This window comes from Rhinoderma darwinii, chromosome 1, assembly GCF_050947455.1.
Source record: "Rhinoderma darwinii isolate aRhiDar2 chromosome 1, aRhiDar2.hap1, whole genome shotgun sequence".
Lineage (NCBI taxonomy): Eukaryota > Metazoa > Chordata > Amphibia > Anura > Rhinodermatidae > Rhinoderma > Rhinoderma darwinii.
In genome coordinates, this window is record NC_134687.1 from 537291202 (window position 1) to 537307817 (window position 16616).

Below are 16616 nucleotides of genomic sequence, written 5' to 3' on the forward strand. Positions count from 1 at the left end.
GAGCGGCTGGATTGACATCAAGCCGCTCACGCCCCTTTTTAGAAAAGATAACCAGCTCTAGCTAAGTTATCAAGTTTAAAAAAAAGATAGTTAGGGAATTAATTAAAAAAATTTTTTAAAAGCAAATTATTTTTTATTTCATTTCAGCATAGATTGCCTAAAAAAAAGTGAAAAATTATGACACAGCACCACAATTGCAGCTATGTAGCACCACAATAAAAAAATTTTTTGAGGGGTGGGTGCATTTTAAGTGAATCTTAAACTACCTGTAAATCCATGTATTCATCTTTATTTATTACATCAGTTACATCAGGTGAGCTGGTTGAAGATTTGGTTTGTTATGCATGGTAAATTTTTGTAAACTTTTCCACAGTTGCTTTATCCTTGATGTTTACCTATTATCTCCCAAATTCAGCATCCTTTGATTGCTAAACTGCAGCCACTGAACGCTGTTAGAGGAGATGAGAAATGGATGATTACGGATAGAAATTTTTATAATCATCTTTTGCATTTACCTGTTTTCTTTAAAAGGATTCAGAAAAATAAACTCCTAGACATAGTGCAGCAGGTGATATTGTGGTAACATGAAGACCTTTAACATAAAGACCTTTAACTCCCCTCCATTTCAGTGGAGTTTGACCACACATGCATAACAAAAAAAACATTGGAACAGAACTATGCGAGCGCCAAGACCACCAAATGCTATATATAGATTATTTTGCATGTTAATTTCTTATCACACATTTTGATCAAACTGTGTGAGCCCACCTGCCATGACAAGGCAACCTCTTTTCAGTGGTCCCTAACCTAAAAAGACACCTCATCTCCTGGGTCTAAGCCTACACATTGAACTCAGGGTAGATAGGAACTAGATTTACTCACACACAGGCATAATGGGAGCAGTGCATCTCTTGTCTGGAGAGTGGTTACAAAGATAGTCTCTCACTCTGGGGGAACAGTCCTGCATTACAGAGACAACCCATTGATTTGAATGAGCTCTATGTAATGCTTTGTTTGTCCTGTAGTGGTGCTGTAAGGAAATTGAACAGTAACTGCCAAATTTTCCCAGAGATTACAGCTGATCACTGGGAGGCCCAGCAGGGGGACACTGTGATCTGCTTATTGTGAAGGGAAAAAATGAATATCCAAAAAGCATAAATTTGCATAGGTTCGCTCACTGAGTTTCCTGAGATCGTTCCATGCCACGTTTGAAGTCTGAATGGTGCTTGAAGATACAAAGGGATCATCTGGGTCGGCAGCAGATGCAAAAGGCAGTAGTAAATGAATGGAGATGTATCCAGCACTCGTAGTATAAAACTTCTTATTTTATTCGGTCAAGTTTAAAACATGTTTAAAATATTGAAGAAGACACTGACACGTTTTGAACCACTCGGGCTCTTAATTGTAGTTGCGATTAAGAGCCCAAGTGGTTCGAAACGTGTCAGCATCTTCCTCAATAGTTTAAACCATGTTTTAAACTTGACCTTATAAAATAAGAAGTTTTAGGCTGGGTTCACACAACCTATTTTCAGATGTAAACGATGCGTATTATGCCTCGTTTTACGTCTGAAAATAGGGCTACAATACGTCGGCAAACATCTGCCCATTCATTTTAATGGGTTTGCCGACGTATTGTGCAGACGACCTGTAATTTACGCGTAGTCGTTTAACAGCTGTCAAACGACTACGCGTAAATTGACTGCCTCGGCAAAGAAGTGCAGTGCACTTCTTTGCAACGTAATTTGAGCCGTTCTTCATTGAACTCAATGAAGAGCAGCTCAAGATATACGAGCGTCACAAACGCCTCGTATATTACGAGGAGGAGCATTTACGGCTGAAACGACGCAGCTGTTTTCTTCTGAAAACAGGCTGTCATTTCAGCAGTAAAAGCCAGCTAGCGTGTGAACATACCCTCATACTACGAGTGCTGGATACATCTCCATTCATTTACTACTGGTCATTGTGAAGGGACCCTTCTAACATGTTGGGATCATCCACATCGGACAACCCATTTAACATATAAAAGTTTGTAATTGGAAAAAGTTTATCAGCTTTGATAGGTGAACTCAATCCGCTAATCTAAAAGGGATCTATGCTAGTGACAGGACAACATTGGATAAATATAACTAAAAAATAAATCATTGTACAATTTACACCATGAGAGAACTTTCAATTAAATTTCTATAGAAAGTTATTTTCACAGTTTCTGTAATGACCCTTATGTCTTCTACTTATTTAAATATCTAGTACTTATATAAATAGCAAGCTCTACCTCATATTCTAGATTATAACGGCTCTATTAATCTGCTATGTGTGTACATAGTAGATTGTAACATAAACACTCTGAAAACAAATGTTTATTTTAACACTAGTCAGCAGGTTGCCCACTTTTGGGTGTTATCTAAGCGCTCAGTGTAATTACTTATTTGAAAGCTCAGCAAGTCATGAGGGACTATTTTAACCTTGCTTGCCTGAATACTGGCTAGTCAACCAAGCAATAGATCGCTAAAGAGAGAAAAGAGGGGGACACAGTATTCGACACAGTCAGATAACTATAGACAAGGCAAAACAAAAGTCTTTTTAGTGCTGGATAGTAAGATATACTTCCCTCCCCCACGTCAGTCCTTCACATTAGAAAAATCCTCATGAATCTACAGTATGCTTGAATGCCCGAGGCTGTCAGAATAAAGGACAATGAATGACAGCTGACTGTCAGCACAATTCTGCAAAGCCAACTTATCAATTCCAGTTTTTTGTGTATCAGACAAGAAAAGTTAACAAGATAAATATATTTTCTTGTTTTAAAGACATAGATTAATTTCTTTAAACACGAACCACTAGTTAGTTAAGGTATTCAGCCATAGCATTTCAAATGTCAAATATAATTCTAGGTTTGAAATGGCTCTGGTAATTGGCAATGCTCATCGTGGCAATGACAATATGCAAATATGCTTAAAAGTAGCATCAGTTCTCTCTTGCTTTATGTGTCTCCTCCTTTTTGCATCCAGTCCCGCTTAAAAAACACAGCATGTAAAATCTGGGATAAAAATAAAAAGTATAAACTAGACCTAAAATTTTTCTTGGTAAACTTAGCCTTATCCTTTCTTAAATCCATATATGCTGTGATTTATTTTTTTTCTAAAGCAGGAGCAGAGCAGGGAAAAGGATATGGTTAGGTCTCCACGGTGTTGCAGGAGTTTGGCAAAATAACTGTAACTTGTCACATGACGACTGACGGGTGACATCAAACAAATATCAACATTTTATTTTTCCCATCCGAGTAAGGGAGCTGCAAGAGATATAGTCCACAGTCAACAAGTCTTTTCATAATAAAAATAATTAATAGTCTCTTGTGGTTCACCAAAGTCCAAAAATAATTAAAAAAACAACCTCTCAGGTAATAAACTATGACATGTCAGAAGTTTTTGAAAGTTTAGTTACCTTTTAATCAGGCATGTTCCTTTTATTAAAGTTATTCGGTCACTGAAAATGAACAGCATCTATAAGATGCTCATAGTAAAATGCTTCAGTGGCTGCGATTTCTGCCTGGTTAAAGGCAACAGTCCATGAAGTAATGGTGCCTCTCAGCCAATCAGGCCAAAGATTGGCATACTGATCACGCTTTTAGACAGCGCAGTAGCGCCAGCGCTTTAGATAGATAGAAAAAGGAAATGCACGGCTAAAACACAATGGGTGAAACCCACCTGAAAATCTCTTACCAACAGTCTCACGGTTGCCAATCACTGCACACATGACTTGGATGTGATTGTAAAGGATTAAGTAGCTTCTCACATTTATTAAGTATGGCCTGAAAACCAGTCCACACAAAACTTGTCGCTGTCACCAGTTGTCGTGTTAGTCTGACAAAGTAGGGCAAAAAAACTGACATGCACCTCCAAAATTGTATCAAAATAGTTAAAAAATATTTTTTTGACGTTTTTATTGACACCACGGTGTACCTTATTATGGCTCAATGTTTGCATTCTTGTATACAATCTTTTTAACTTGTTTCTCCTCTCTTTGGTGTCAATAAACATTTTTTTTTTACTATTTTGATACAACTTTGGAGGTGCATTTCAGTTTTTTTGCCCTACTTTCTCTGGTAGTTTTAGTTGTTTGTTCTGCGGCATAGACTTTGCACTCCATAGATAGGTGGTGTGCCTGCCCATTCTTGGTTTTTGGTGTTAGTCTGACAAGATGCCTTTTTCTACGGTAATGAACAATACACACATACTTATCCTCTTTGAGGTGGGTGGGTTTAGAGCAGCAAGAATCAAACTATTCCTGAAAAATTATTTTAGTGAAGAATTATTCTGCTGAAAGAGGCCATTGCCATTAGGGAATACTGTTGCTATGAAGGGCTGTACTTCATAAGCAACAATGTTTAGGTAGGTGGTACGTGTCAAAGTAGCATACACATTAATGCCAGAATCCAAGGTTTACCAGCAGAACATTGCCCAGAGAATCAAACTGCCTCCGCTGGCTTGCCTTCTTCACATAGCACATCCTGGTGCCATCTCTTCCTCAGGTACACTATGCACACACACTCGGCTGACCACATGATCTAAAAGAGAACTTGATTCATCAGACTCCTTCTTGCTTTGCTCCATGGTCCAGTTTTGATACGTGCCCAATGTTGGCACTATCGGTGGTGGACAGGGGTCAGCGTGGGGACTCTGACCAGTCTGTGACTTAGCAGCTCCAAACGCAGTATGATGCACTGTGTGTTCTGACTCTTTTCTATCATAGCCTTTTTTGTTACTTTTTCAGCAACTTGTGATACAATAGGTCTATGTGGGTTTGGACCAGATGGGCCAACCTTTGCTCCCCACCCAAATAAATGAGCTTTGGATGCCTATGACATTGTCACGGGTTTACCGGTTGTCCTTCATTCAACCACTTTTTGTAGGTACTAACCACTGCAGACCAGGAACACCCCACAAGACCTGCTGTTTTGGAGATTCTCTGACCCAGTTGCCCAGCCATCTAAATTTGACCCTTGTCAATGTCGCTCAGATCCTAAGGCCTCATGCACACGACCGTGTTTTTGCGTCCGCAATTCCCCCGCAAATCCACGGGAGAATTGCGGACCCATTCATTTCTATGGGCCCATACACACTATCCGTGTTTTCACGGGTCTCCGCATGTCCGCAAATCCGTGCCGCAGAAACTCAGGACATGTCTTATTACGGGCCGCAAATTCGATGCGGACATGCCAATAGAAGTCAATGGGCCCGTGGAAATTGCGGATACACCTCCGTGTGTCATCCGCAGTTTTGCGGATTTGCGGAAGTGTTGCTAGGCGACGACCGGGAATGAGTTCTGTCGTCATCCTGTTTTACCTAGGCTTTTTTTTTTTCATCCGCATTTTGCCGATTACATACGGATGAACTGCGGATTACATACGGATGAACTGCGGATGACATTTCACGGAACACGGTCCTGGAATTTGCGGACCAGAAAAACACTACGGTCGTGTGCATGAGGCCTAAGGCTGGGTTTACACGACCTATTTTCAGGCGTAAACGAGGCGTATTATGCCTCGATTTACGCCTGAAAATAGGGCTACAATACGTCGGCAAACATCTGCCCATTCATTTGAATGGGTTTGCCGACGTACTGTGCAGACGACCTGTAATTTACGCGTCGTCGTTTGACAGCTGTCAAACGACGACGCGTAAATTGACTGCCTCTGCAAAGAAGTGCAGGGCACTTCTTTGCAACGTAATTTGAGCCGTTCTTCATGGAACTCAATGAAGAGCAGCTCAAGATTTACGAGCATCACAGACGCCTCGCATAATTCGAGGAGGAGCATTTACGTGTGAAACGAGGCAGCTGTTTTCTCTTGAAAACAGTCTGTCTTTTCACACGTAAATGCCTGCTATCGTGTGCACATACCCTTACACTTTTTTGCTAATTTTTTTCTGCTTTAAATAAATGAACTTCAAAAACTGTCTGTTCACTTGCTACTGAATATATCCTACCCCTTGACATGTGCTGTTATAACAACATAATTAATGTTATCCACTTCACCTGTCAGTGGTTAATGTTACGGCTGATCAGTGTATGTATTAAATAAGTTAGACAACTATTGTCTGTATGACTGTAAAAATGTGATTACAACAGGATTTGTTTCTATGATAAAATTGTAGAAACATATCTCTTTTATTAATTAAAAACCCTGTATCCTAATAGATACATTACCAAATTTTCTTTTTAGGGCTTGTCCACATGTAAAACGGAATTGCTGCAGAAAATTTCTGCAGCAATTCCGATGAAAGTAGCAGACATTCTGCTGCGGAAAAAAACCACACCACTTTCTGCATTTTTTACTGCATAAATTGGTGCGAATTTTGCTGCGCTTTTCTCAATATTAGGAGATAGCGATATCTCCTCTGAAAAACGCAGCAATTCAGTCCACTTTCTGCAGCAGGAATTGACATGCTGCAGTACGAAAAATACGCACCGCAGGTCAATTTGTGGTCTGAATTTGTTACATTTCACCCACTGCTACTGTATTCTGCGTATTTTCCATCCGGAATTCCGGACGGAAAATACGCAGCAATTCCGCTATGTGGGGACGAGCCCTTACGCAGGCAGGAGAAAAACATAAAGAACTTTCGGCATTGGAGATTTTTTTAAGCGATTTTGCGGACAACTGGTGGTTTCACGGCTCTAACTTTTTTATTTATTGGGAAACCAAAATTATTTTAGCATTTTTTTTTCCATAACATATAGGGCTTATGTCTCACACCTTTGTATTATATTTTTTTCTTGTTTTATTAGGGGCGGATTATAAAAGACTGTAAATGTACGGTATGTAGTATACAGGAGTTAGACTACTTAAGTTGTATGTATGATGTTGACATGTTTTCCATGCTCGTGCACTTTATTGTCTATGTACCTTTAAGAAAATTATTGGCAGATTTTGGACTCAAAAACAGGTCAGGTTCATAATAGAGCATCTCTCAGATGTTTCTGCAAAAGGGGTGGAGCTACAGCCTGGGCTGACTGACCCCCCCCCCCCCCCTGTTGTCAGTTACCTGAGTCTAGGGCAGGATGATGTAAAGAAAGTAGGCTCTTTCAGCAGGAGCTGAGGGAGAGTTTGTGAGGTGAATATTCCTTGGAACTCACACCTAAGACTAGGATACTTGGTCACTAGCTTAACCTAACAATTCTTGCAGCTTCCATTTGGTACTGTGCAGATGGAATTACCAACCAAATAAGTTGTGCACCCTGCAACTGGGAACTGCATATCTAGAATAGCTGATCAGAAGTGAAAAGAAAGAAGTGAGAGACCTGCACTGTTTCCGATGAGATCTGCTACAGCCAGAACTGTGACTCTGTTGGAAATTGACTGCATTCAGTACAGGTAAAAGTGAGTTCACCAAATAGCATCCCTGTCTCCTGCCTTATAGCACTACACCATCAAGGGCACCCCAACATACACCAGGCTGGGAGAAAAAAATATCCAAGAATGTGCGCCGGGGCAATACTACCACCACCACCATCCTATAGTGCACCCGCCCCTCACTGTGCCGGCCCTGGGAGTGAGAGAAGATTGGTGAGACGAACCCAGCCACTGTGAACACTGTGTTTTACTGCTACCACTACTACTCCCATTCTCTTCACGCTCCACTTTGGGCTGCCGCATGTATCTTTTTTTTATTTTTAATTGGCACTAATAGAAGTGTTAGAATGGGCTGCCTATTTTCATAAAATATCTCTTGGGGAGATTCAAAGTTTCAAAGTCTAAGGTCCCAATTTTTATAGTCCCTTCAATATTAATGGTCAAAATGTGACATAAAGAGCCGAAGAGCTTTTTCAATGCTCATTTATTTTATTCCTTGTAGGAATTCAGTTACCATTAAAGAAAGAGCTCTACAATAAACAGGTAATGGGTGACGTAATAATGCAGGACTATCAGACAATCGCAGACAAAAGCAGCATTTAAGGCTGTTGGCAAAAATGCTAAACCTGATAGTTTGCCAACAGTATGGCACGTACGCACGTAACATGATGGCTTTCAGGATGGCATAATATTCTTGTGCTATACAGACTGCCTTGCAAGAAAGATATTGTGGTCAACTCTGGGAATGCAGTCCACTGATGGCTGAATCACTGTGAACATTACAACTATAATTCATAATGCATTTTTATTTAAACATATAGCTCATAGTAGCTACATAATAGCTCTCTTGTCAGCTTTCCTGTGGAGACTAGGACATAATTAGCAGAGTCATCTAATTATCATTAAATGGTGGATTAATGACAGCTATAGTGTACTGCTGAAGGCGTAGATAAGGAAAGATAGCAACACTACATATGGATAAGGCTCTGTATGCATCTCTGTATGCATCTCACCTGTCACTCCCTGGCTTCTGGGGGAGAGGCTTGTACCCCATCACTTCCTGTACTGACTATGTATGCAATGCAGAAAGTACGTGTGTACATCCAATGTGACTGCCCCCAGGAAAGTTTCTAAGAATACAAATAAAATAGCTACAACATTTAAAAAAAAGAACTCTCATATTATTTCTCTGCTACAGACTTATATCAAATCATTTAAACTAAAATTAAATACATGAGACATTCCCTTTAAGGTGACCATATTATTGGGCTTCTTCAAGTTTATGCACAAGGCAACCATGGTGGTATGACTTCATGAAGGGATTCAAAATACATCACGCATCACCCTACTTGACAAAAGAAAACAAAGAACATCTGTTACGTTTATGTGAAGTTGAACAGTGATGGTTCAATATTTAACTTCATACGCTTTGTATGTGGATAGTTGAAGAAGAGCCTCCTCAAGAACAAAGAAGATGGAGAAAAGGAGAAACCCCAAGATTAAAAAAAAAAAGGAACCGATATATTCAATCATCTTGACATTATTTTACAGATTCAATCATATAAAGATAAAGCACTATGGATATACAAATATATCTTAAAAGTAAATTCATGTTTGATGTCTTCATAAGGACCTCAACCTTTTTCAAAGGATCTTAAGGGAAATTTATTGATGTTCTAGATGGGCTGCCGCAGCAGGTGTTATTGAACTCTTGATCTTTCAAGGGAGCAAGCAAAAACAACAACAATTGTATTGGCACGGTGCCTAAAGCAACTTTAATATTTACTCTAAGAAGACAGTCTATAAACACTGTGCCATATCCCAACAGAAATAATATATCATGTCTAACTCAAAGGAAATATGATATCAAATTCATTTTCACCTCTGAACTTTTATAACACCTGCAAAACACTATATTTACTTAGACACTACACTGAGCTAATAACATCTACATTTAATCTGATTTGCACTAACAAGGATAACCCCCTATGCACACATTCATTCCAAACTTTAAGATGGACACCTACAACATTACAATTCGCATACGCATGTAGGTGGGTGCTGTAGTAATGGACAGTGGATACGATACCGATGTTGGGTTAACTTTTATTTTACTGTAGACAATCAGAATCGGATCGCTTTCTTGGTATGAAACATTGACTTCAGATAACACAGGTCTTCATAAATGGATGCCGGTATCCGGGCATGTGGTAGCCACGGGCAGGAGGTTGGGAGGTGGAAGTGTGCGGCTCAATGTCTGTTTCGTTTTTCCCGTGTGGGCAAGTCTCTGGTGCACGACTACGAATTTAGGCTTCCTTGTCCTCGCCCAGGGGAAAACAAATCCAATACCTGTGCTCCTCAGCGTCGTCTCCCTCGTCCTTGGGGCTGCTTCCAAAGTCTGGTTGCGGCACCTCTGCATGGCTGGACCTCTGCACGGCTGGACCTCTGCCCGGCTGGACACCGCACGCTGGACCTCTGCACGGCTGGACCGCTGCACGCCTGGACCGCTGCTCTGCTGGACCTCTGCACGGCTGGACCGCTGCACAGCTGGACCGCTGCACGGCTGGACCTCTGCAGGGCTGGACCTCTGCCCGGCTGGACCTCTGCCCGGCTGGACCACTGCCCGGCTGGACCTCTGCCCGGCTGGACCTCTGCACGGCTGGACCACTGCACGGCTGGACCTCTGCACGGCTGGACCACTGCACGGCTGGACCTCTGCACGGCTGGACCTCTGCACGGCTGGACCACTGCACTGCTGGACTTCTGCAGCTTCTCTCTGCCGCCGCCCCACTCTCCCGCCGCTTCTCTCCGCCGCCGCCACAGCTCCACTCTCCACACTTCTCTCTCTCTGCCTTCGCACCCTTCTGACCACTTCCGGGTCACGCGTCACTTCCGTCCTCCTAATGGAGGCTTCACTTCTCTTCCGGCGCATGCGCGAATGCCTGACAGCCGCCGACACCATGACGACAACCCGCTACACTCCCGACTCCGGACAGGTAAGTCCACAAGGGTGTTGATCACCCTTACACTTCCCCCTTCGTTCTGAAGAGCAGTCCTCTGCACTTCCACTGTGATGTGTCCCGACCATCAAAGGAACAGCGACCTCTTGACGGGGTTGCACCCAGATTCCAGTTCTGCTTGGAGCGCAGACCAACCCTACTTGCCCCACGAGAGTCTTCCAACTTGCTGGCCATTGACACGCCTGCTGAACCTGCCACAGGGTCTGTTTTACCTTATGATCAGACGCCAGCCGCTCCCAATAACTGTCACCGACTTCATTGAACATTAGTCCGGTTATCTCTTGTAGAACATTCATGCCAATGATTACGGGCACACCTGGCCGAGCGCAGTTATGGACCACCATGATGCCGGCCCGCGGGAACTCTCATCCCAACACCTTCACCGCTAGCCAGGTCACCCCCGCCATCAGAATTGGAAGGCTATTGGCTGCCGTTAGTTCTATCCAGGGTGCCTCTAACCTCTGATAGTTCTGGAACTTGTCGTGGAATAGCTGGTACGTCATGGTCGTTACCTCGGATCCCGTATCAATCAGGCAGGGGACCTCCACTCCCCCAATGACGGCCGTCACCACTGGACATCGGGCCGTCAACAGTTCCCCGTTCCCTCTTGGGCCTAACAGTGAATTGCCCGCGACTTGACCCTCAGCGGCGGGAGTTCCTAGTTTAACGGCGGTTGTTCCCTTCTGGGAAACCGCTCCGCTCTGCACTCTCGGGCAAAATGTCCTGGTTGATCACAGCGCCAACAGCGACGAGGACCACCTGGTGGCTCTCGGGATAATCAAGGCGACGGTCTATCAGCCACCACTCTCAACTGCGCGACCTCCGTTTTCAACTCCCAGATTGCTTCCCGGACATCCCGAGTGAAATCTTGCAACCCGGATCTCGGTTGCTCCACTCCACCTGACGTTGCTTCTGTAGGGCCGGTATATTGTGAGGCGACATTGGTTTCCCCAGCCTCTTCTCGATGGAGTTCCAGGACTTCTCTTAGAACATCGCCCATCGTCACCATTGGGGTGACTCTGATGAAATCTTGCAGTGCCCTTCTCAAGGTGCGACTTTCCAGACCACAGATGAACTGGTCCCTCATGATCCGGTCAGACTCGGGTAGTGCCGCACATTCCTGCGGGGTCTTTCTTCACCAACCGACTCCACATGCCTTGAAGCCCCACTGAAAATTGTTGGAGAGACTCCCCATTCCTTTGCACCCGTGTGTAGAATTTATTTCGCAGATCAGTGGCTGAAGTGACATCCCCGAACAATGAGTCCAGTCTATTGATGATAGCTTCTAGCGTGTCACGCTGGTCAGCGGGTAAGACCAGTACAGCTCGCCTGGCATCCCCCTCCAGAGAATTGAGCGCCAAATCGGCATGGTGCGCCAACGGTGCCTGGAACAACCGGGCGGCAGCACGTACTCTCTCTGCCCAATCTGTAATCGGTAAACTCTGTCCATCGAACTTAGGTATATTCATCAGAGCTGCTCCCATCGGTATCACGACCGTGGCTGGCGCAGCTGTACCACCGCTACTGGGCGGCTCCATCCTTCGTTAATCCAGTTCCGATCCCGCCGACACCATGACGACACCCCGCTCCACTCCCGACTCCGGACAGGTAAGTCCACAAGGGTGTTGACCACCCTTGCACGCACACAGCTATTTTTCTAATAAAAATTATATTGCTTCTGCAATATATTTTTTTAGGAAAAATCCAACAACACACATTTAAAGACCGTCTACACACAATTTGTATCATTATGAGGAAAAGCAATCCTATCAATAATTAATAGGTGTGAATGCAGTAGAATATCACAATATTACAATCAATTACTATAATTTCTTATTGATCTGCATCAATTGTGTGGCTGTAAAACTTATCGTTATCACACCTCGCCTAGCAGGAAATAATTTTCTCCCAACCAGCAATGATTATCGTTCTTATTAGTAGCCACGATTTTTCAAACAATTGATCAATCGTTGGTAGTTTGATAAACTGGGGTGTGTAAATTCCCCTTTACATTAAATTTTTTTACAAAAGATAATGATGATTTTAATATATCAATGACCAATTATAAACATGGCTAAGCAATCATTTTTGTGCATTTAAACTGGGCAATTATTATTACAATTGCGTGGAAAAGTAATTGTTATCTGTAAATAGTCTTCTACTGTATTTATGTCACAAATATACCTTCCTGTCTGTCTATCCCCTGTCAATTATAAATGCTTATGATCTGTAAAATGTTAACATTTTAAATTATCCATGTGTGATATATTAAAATTTCACCTAGTTGCCCTGCAAAATATTCCAGCAGAATACAGACTGCCATTTAAACCAGCCAGTATTGTTCTTATAGGCTAGACTCTGTTGATAAAAATCTGCTGAAGAGTTTTACATCAGTCTTTTCCAGCATTGAATACAGGGTGACATAAATGGCAAACTGTAATCTGCTAACATGTTCTATAGGGAAGGCAGTTTTGAAATGCTTCAAATATGTGGTTTATTAGCTCACAGTTATTTATGAAATTCCCTAATTTCCGTAAATTTGCGCCAGACTACAGATTTACTTTAATATATGATAAAAATTATCTATTTTAATATCACTTTTATATTTTACTATTAACATTTATGGAGTATTGACCTTGAAAGTACATCCATGTTGCTTGTTCCTTGTACAAGTCCCAGCTGGAAGGAAGGATAATTAAATACATATTTTTTTTATTTTTTTTCTTGCGTGGGAATAAGTTCTAAGAATGTGTAGGGGAATACATGCCCATTAAATCATACTAAAATAATGAAATAAATAACTATATATGTTTATATGTCCGAAATGCATGATACTAGGTACTAGATTTTGTGTCATTTATAGATATATTTTAAGCACGCCCAGTGTATAAACTTGTATTACAGAAGCCAGAAATCTGGAGCTCATTATATTCTCAAATATAAAATCCTTTCAAGATGTTTAGAAGCTAATTTTCATTGCCTTTTTGTCATTGTAACTCTTGTTAGATTTACCAAGCGCTATTAATAAACTAAAGGTTTAATATTTATAATCCTATTATTTCATAATCCTATTAGTGTAACATTTGGACGATTTAAATACATTTCCACCTTAATCTCTGTTTGATCTTACATACTTCCCTTCAACATTGACACTTGGCTGACCCACCAAATATTTTGTCCTTTTAACGCTTAAACTAGAAAGCTTTATTTTTTCCATTACACTTTTTTTTGCTTTACAAATTTGGTCTAATGGTATTAATACAAGTGTTTAACTGGCTGTTTGAGAAATAATCTATCAGCGGTTTACCAGATGTGTAGCTAGGACAGTCGACTGAATCTTTGCCCCAGGTGAAGAAAGGCCTGGCTACAACTTTGACATGTTCCATAGAGTTGTACACAGAATGTGTCCACTCACATTACTCCCTAAAGGGGGTTTTACACTGGGCGATTATCGGGCAGACGAGCGTTCATATAACGCTCGTTGCCGATAATTTTCCTGTGTAAACAGGGCAGCGATCAGCAGATAAACCTGCAAACGCTCGATCATCTGCTGATAGTATCGTTTAAAAAAAGGAAAACATTATCGTTGTCGTCAGCACATTTCCCTGTGTAAACAGGGTAACGCACTGCCGACATGATAATAATGTATGGGGACGAGCGATCAGAACAACGACCGCTCATCCCCATTCATAGTTCCGTGAGACAAGAGCAAACGAGCACCTATCATGTCTCGTTGATCGGTGCTCTCTGCACTGGCAGATTATCGGCCGGTGTAATAAGGTATTTAGTCAGAGCTCACTATCTAATTTTCCTATCTCTTGCACAGAGAGAAATGTGGGAGATAATCAGTTTATTTAGAGGTACATGCCGATAATGCCCTAGTAGTATTCAAACGTAGGACCTCAGTGCTGCATATTGACAACGCATATCATTGCACATTTATTTAATTGTAGTTTCATTTATTTAATTTTTAGCCTGTAGAAGAGAAATGAAGTACTAGTAGTTTTTTTTTTACTTTTTCTTGCAAATGTATTTCTTTATTTCTTAAAACTCCCTTGGGAGCTGCTCTTCCCATCCTTTAATGTTAATAAGATGATTCTGCCGAAAGTGAGCTCATGAAAACAAGAAATGTCCACATATTGTGTGTGCTCCAGTGGTTAATTTGAGGACTGGATTATTTTTTATAACATAGATAGTCAAATAAAATTTTTTAATTCTCTCTTAAATGGACACTGACTTTTAAATTATTTATGCTAATCTAATAGTATGCCTAATACATATCAACTTTGATATTTAGTTACTGTTAAAATTTAGTTGTTTTAACCATGCAAATGCTGTGTGAAGTTACTGCCACTAGGTGTCTCCCTTCCTGTAATCTAATGTCCACTCCCTGTTTCAAGCAAAGTCCGTACCAAGTTACATAGCAGATGAGATGGACTGCAGGAATTTGGGGTGTGTCACTTCACTGCCTGCCAATTCTATGGAGAGGGGAGGGGGAGCAGGAGGAGAGAGCAGGGTGAGAATCAGTCAGACACAGACAAGCTGCTTATACAAGTCTATGTAGGGGGGAATAGGAGGAAGAAAAGGAAAAAGAAAGAGAGACACAGACATGCTGCCCATACAATCCTATGGAGAGGGGAGGGGAGCAGGAGGAGGCAGCAGAGTGATGGAGAAAGACACTGCCAAAGACAACGACACTGCCCATAGAAGTCTATGGAATGGAGAGGGGGAAGCAGGAGCAGAGAGAGAAACACAGGGTGCTGCCCATAAAATTCTATGGGGAAGGGGGGAGCAGGAGGATGGAGTAGAGAGAGAGGAAACACAGGCTACTGGTAAGATTTACACGTCACCCCATCACTGGATTCTCATCTACACTGCTCATTACAGCTGTATACTTTCCTCCATGCTGCTGCAGCAATGTATATATATACTGTTATACATATATATATATATATATATATACATATATATATATATATACATATATATATATATATACAGTGAAGGAAATAAGTATTTGATCCCTTGCTGATTTTGTAAGTTTGCTCACTGTCAAAGACATGAGCAATCTAGAATTTTCAGGCTAGGTTAATTTTACCAGTGAGAGATAGATTATATAAAAAAATAACCAGAAAATCACATTGTCAAAATGATATATATTTATTTGCATTGTGCACAGAGAAATAAGTATTTGATCCCTTTGGCAAACAAGACTTAATACTTGGTGGCAAAACCCATGTTGGCAAGCACAGCAGTCAGACATTTTTTGTAGTTGATGATGAGGTTTGCACACATGTTAGATGGAATTTTGGCCCACTCCTCTTTGCAGATCATCTGTAAATCATTACGATTTCGAGGCTGTCGCTTGGCAACTCGGATCTTCAGCTCCCTCTGTAATGGCAGGAAGGAGGTGAAGGGAAAGTGAGCCCTAATCTACCCACCGCCCTGTCTCTGCCTACTTGCAACGACTCGCCCTAGGCGACGAGGTACAACTGGGCGGCGGTCCCTACGCTGTCTAAGTGCACAGGAAAACAAACAGGGAACACGCAAGGGAAGGGGCAGTAGCCACGGAACGCCACGAGGAAACGGAGCGGCGAACGGACAGTCAGGACCAGGACGAAGTGAGTACACCCAAGCGGGCAAGGAGACAGAAGCAAGCCAGGGGCAAAGCAAGCAGGTCAAGCAGAACTGCAGCAAGGCAGAAGCACGGCAGAAGCAGGCTGGAGCAAGCAGCAGTGGGGCCAGGAATCCAAAAGAATTACAAGCACTGAGGGAGTGAACAGGGCAGGTAATAAGGACAGGGGGCGGAGCTAACTCCGACAGACCAGGCCGCGATAGGCTCTCCCACTCCTGAGCCTGCCACCCTGGTTGGTGGGAGATGGTGTCAGTCGAACAGGTCTGGCCTCAGGTGTGGATTGATTAATCCCAGGAGTATACCTAGATGAAGTACCTGGCAGATCCCTAACAGTACTCCCCCTTTTATGAGGGGCCACCGGACCCTTACTAAGGGGACCCGGTTTAGTGGGGAAGAGAAGGTGGAACCTCCTGATCAATACCCCAGCGTGAACATCACGGGCAGGTACCCAAGTCCTCTCCTCCGGCCCGTATCCTCTCCAATGGACCAGGTACTGGAGGGAGCCCTGGACCATCCTACTGTCCATAATCTTGGCCACCTCGAATTCCACCCCCTCAGGGGTGAGAACGGGAACAGGAGGTATCCTCAAGGGGGACCAGGACGGGGAGCA

The 16616-nt window shown here is 42.5% G+C and overlaps 1 long non-coding RNA gene across 1 annotated transcript in view; it reads right to left on the bottom strand.

Annotated features, from left to right (window-relative positions):
- Positions 1-347: 347 nt before the first annotated feature.
- Positions 348-16616, bottom strand: part of LOC142745172 (uncharacterized) — a 45908-nt gene continuing 29639 nt past the window's right edge. Inside the window, exon 3 of the long non-coding RNA XR_012881675.1 lies at positions 348-449. This is a non-coding gene — a long non-coding RNA (uncharacterized LOC142745172). The remainder of the gene's footprint in view (positions 450-16616) is intronic.